General features: G+C 50.5%; 1 long non-coding RNA gene across 1 annotated transcript; it reads left to right on the forward strand.

Annotated features, from left to right (window-relative positions):
• Positions 1-1,585: 1,585 nt before the first annotated feature.
• LOC126983991 (uncharacterized) lies at positions 1,586-3,012 on the forward strand. The gene is made up of 2 exons (XR_007736331.1): positions 1,586-2,302; positions 2,565-3,012. It is a non-coding gene; the product is annotated as an uncharacterized LOC126983991 (long non-coding RNA).
• The last annotated feature ends 1,595 nt before the right edge of the window (positions 3,013-4,607 follow it).

The following is a 4,607-nucleotide window of genomic DNA, read 5'->3' on the forward strand; positions in this document are numbered from 1 at the left end:
GGGAACTTCCCCACAGGTGTGTGTAGTAGGGACTCGAGCCTCGACGGCTAGGATGAAGCGCCTTCATTACCATCACCTTCCTGATCTCCAGCCACGGCTAGGATGAAGCGCCTTCATCACCTTCCTGATCTCAGCCACTGTCCCTCACCCCTGAGGAGTTTGGTCTTCTTCAGATGTCCTGCGGTACTCTGTCCGTCGCACGAGCCAAGGCTGCAACGGGAGAGATTGACAAAGTTCGCAACAACTCTACCTTTCAGTTCCTTTTCCAAGAAGGACTCCTCTACCGGAAGTGCCTTACTTCACGGCGTCCAGAGAAGTTGGGAGAATTATGTTTGGTCGTTCCACGTAAGTGCCGGCTCATCTTATTAAATGTAGCACATGAGAACTTTAGCTGGTCACTACTCCCATCGCAAGAATTAACAAAGTCGCCGATCAATTCTTCGGGCCTGGGATGGGTACTGACATCAGAGTACACTGCCGTTCTTGTGACAAGTGCCAGCGTTTCTCTCAAAAGGGGCGAGTAAGACCAGCCCCCCTTCAACCTATGCCCATCGTTACAGAGCCCTTTGCTCTTGTTGCCATTGATCTGGTTGGACCACACTCTCCTCCTTCCTCTGCCGGACACAGGTATATCCTAACTCGTCGACTTTTCCACAGGCTTGCCTGAGGCCCTTCCACTAAAGGATGTCGACTCGATCTCAGTTGAGTCGGCATCCCTCGTGAAGTTCTCAATGATCGTGGGACCCAATTCACTTCAGCCCTGATGCAAGAACTACATTGACTACGGGGGGTCAAGCCGATCTTTACTACGCCTTACCACCCCAGTGGCAACGGTCTCGTTGAAAGGCTGCACGGTCCCTTGAAAGGCTGCACGGTCCCCTGAAAGCAATCATGAGGAAGCTCTGCAGCGAGAAACCACGTGCCGATCTTTACTACGCCTTACCACCCCAGTGACAACGGTCTCGTTGAAAGGCTGCACGGTCCCTTGAAAGGCTGCACGGTCCCCTGAAAGCAATCGTGAGGAAGCTCTGCAGCGAGAAACCACGTGAGTGGCACAGGTATTTTAACACCTACTCTGTTTGCCCTCAGAAACTCCCAGTGACAGGACAGGATTCTCGCCCTTCGAGCTGCTCTATGGTCGCAGCGTCCGTGGTCCTCTGTGTTGCGCGACGTTTGAGAGGAAAAGACCCTTCAACAGGAAGAACTGACCAGCTTCCAGTACATTCTGGAGCTACGGGATAAATTGGAGGTATGTAGCAAGATCGCCACCCAGAACGCTGAAGTCGGCCGCCGCCTCTACAAGACTTATTTTTATCAAGTCTCGAGGTAGGAGTTTCAACCCAGGAGACGAGGCCCTCTTCTACCCAGCGACACCAGCGAGCTCCTAGTGTCCTGAAAGGGCCCCTACCGGATCCTACAGAAAAGGGGTAAAGTAGACTGTTCTCCTGTTGTGATGGTAAGGAAACCAGACAATTCCTACAGAATGGCTATTGACTATCGCCAATTAAATTCCATCAAGTTTTTCATGCTGAACCCACCTGCAACATTACCGAGGATTTGCATAAATTCTCAGGATCCAAGGATCCAAGTATTTCAGCGAGTTGGATCTGTGCAAGGCGTACTACCTGGTACCTCTCGCTGACAACGCAAAAGCTCTCAAGAGCTTTTCCAACCCACCTTGGGTTGATGGAGTTTCGCCGCATGCCTTTCGGTCTCTACTGCCTGTGCTACCTACATACGCCTCGTGCGCATTTTGCTTGGTGGGATCTCTAATGTCTCCTACTTCGCTAATACTTTTGTTTATTCAAAGGACTGGTCCGCGCATCTAGAAGCTCTTCGAGGAGTCTTGGAACGGTTGAGGGAACATCATCTCGCCGTCAAGCCATCCAAGTGTCGTTTCGGAGTCTCCTCCATTCGCTACCTTGGATTCATCGTCGACGGGACGTATCTTCAACCTCCGCATGCTTCCACCAAGAAACTTCTCCAAGCCTTCCTTGGGCTTGTCATTTTACCTCATGTTTATCCCGCAGGCAGCTGAATACACCGACCCTTTGTCAGACTTGCTCAAGAAGAATGTTCCCGAACCATTGGCTTGGAGTGAAGACTTGTTGGTGCGGTTCAAACACCTCGAGGATAAGTTTGTCTCGCCACCAGTGCTTCGTCTGCCGAACACGGATCTGATCTTCGTTCTGAGGACCGATGCCTCCAGCCGCGGGGTTGGAGCAGTCCTTCTGCAGTACTGCAGCGACTGTCCACATCCCGTCGCCTATGCCAGTCGGAAGTTACTCGACCGTGAAACAAGGTACTCTACGATTGAACGAGAGTGCCTTGCAGTCAACTTCGCCATCAATAGGTTTGACTTCCTCCTACGCGATAAGGAGTTTATTTTAGAGGTAGATCACAAGCCTCTTTTGTACCTGTCAACATTCAAAGGAAAGAATGATAGACAGCTTCGTTGAGCTGTCTCTTCAAGCCTACAAGTTCGTTCATGTGGCAGGCAAAGATAATTTGGGTGCTGACCTGCTAAGCATGTCTTGTTAACTTTTGGTGTAATCTACTTCTAGCAGATTCTTGTTTGGGGGGCCGTGTGAGGGGTAACTACACCCTGCCGGCCTTGTTAAGTCTGCCGGCCTCGTTCCGCCCTGGCTCCTCCTACTTCCGAGCCGACGTTATATCCCGGCTGGCGGGCTAAGGCAGACACCAGCTCACCACCACAGAGTGCACACCTCGCTTTCTCAACCTCACGCTGGTCCTTCGTCTCTCTGGGAAAGCTGCGTGTCTGGGCTCCTTGCTGCTTCTGCCCTGGCTGTACCGCCCGACCAAGTCACCACTGCTGTCTACCACTGCACTCCAGCCTATGGACTTCACTTCCGTGGCCTTTAGCTGAGAGGATTACAACCGGTGCACCCAACCCCGGTGACTCAGCAGGCCAACCCCTTTTACACACTACAGTGGTTTGTTTACTTTGTAGTCAATTTGTCTTTGTTTGTGTTAATACACTCACCCTTATTTTGTGCTGTTTTCCTCTCCAAAGGGCTATTAGGCATTCCTGGCTATTACGTCTTAATATTGAGGGCGAGAGATCGTGGCCTCCCGTTTTCCCTCACACTTTCCCTTCCCTTCCCTTTTCTTTCTTTTCATCCTCTGTTCCTTTTCATCCTCTCTTCCTCCCCATCACAGTTTCATCTCCTTTCTCTCCCTTCCCTATAATTCCCCTCCCTTCTTTTCTCCCTTCCTCCCTCCAACGCGAAGGTAACTCTGACAGAATCAAGAAATTACCATCACTTCAACTTTCTTAACTGAGGTAACGAGGAAATTAAGGCAGAGAGGGAGGGAGAGAGAGGGAGGGAGAGAGAGAGAGAGAGAGAGAGAGAGAGAGAGAGAGAGAGAGAGAGAGAGAGAGAGAGAGGCAGAGAGAGAGAGAGAGAGAGAGAGAGAGAGAGAGAGGCCACCTTTTATCATTACTGTCACACTTTGCCTTTCTCGCCTTTTCCTCTTTGTCATATTTTCCTGTTGGTTCTCTCCTTCAACGCCGTCGGAGTAGGAGGAGGAGGAGGAGGGGAAGAAGGCTGCTGGACCGTCTGCTCAAGGAAAACGGGCTGCTTGAAGTGCGGTCAAATGGTTGCGGTCAAAAACTTAGCGACTGTGTATGTGTGTGGGTGTGGGGGGGGAGGGGAGGTATTTGGGGGGTCAAAGAATGGAGTTTATGACGAGCTTGTGTTGTCGTTGTGTTGAATTGGGGGTCGTAGCTTTAAGGTATTTCGGGCGGTATTCTTGGTTATCTTTGCTGTCAGAATATACGGTTTTCAGTAAGTTACCCCCTTGAGAATGCTCTAAAGTAGTGAAGATGGTAAGATAGAATACGAAAATGCGGTCAGAAATGAAATTCCAATGCAACGAAATACCAATGCAGTCAAAAACTAATCAACAAATGCGGTTATGTTTGCGGTTAGAACATAAAATCCATAAAAATTTCCTTAAAACACACTCAAAAGAACCCTTCGCACACAAATACCAAGAGATGCTATATACAAACTTGCGGCCAGGGTTCGTGTCTTGTGCAAATCGGCCGTCAGCGCGGTCAAGGACGAGAAGAAATGCTGTTTAAAATATTTGGCAAAGGAGCTGAGGTGAGGCCCGCGGATGGAGAGCGTGGCCGGGGAAGGAGCTGAGGGCTGGAATGCCTGTGGAGGTGTGGAGCAGGAAATGAGGGAGCAATCGTGCCAGAACGTATGCTAGGGCGGTGGGAGGACTGACGGGGATGGCTGACTGTACGGTAGGGCTGCTGAGAGGCTGGCTGTGTGGCTGTATGGTTGGCCCGATGGAAGGCTGACTAGTTGATTGACTGACTGACTGGATGGATGGTTGGATGACTGGGTCACTGACTGGCTAAATGGTTGTCCAACTGGCTGCCTAGATGGGTGAAGGAAGGATGGTTGACTAGTTATTTGGATGAATAGACAAATAGATAGGTAACTAAAATACTGGCCGTCTGATTGACTGTCTGGCTTACTGACTGACTGGCTGGTTGACTGACTGACTGACTGACTGGCTGTTTGACTGACTGGCTGGCTGACTGACTATCTGACTGACTGCCTCGATGACTA

The sequence above is a fragment of the Eriocheir sinensis genome, chromosome 55, assembly GCF_024679095.1.
Source record: "Eriocheir sinensis breed Jianghai 21 chromosome 55, ASM2467909v1, whole genome shotgun sequence".
NCBI lineage: Eukaryota > Metazoa > Arthropoda > Malacostraca > Decapoda > Varunidae > Eriocheir > Eriocheir sinensis.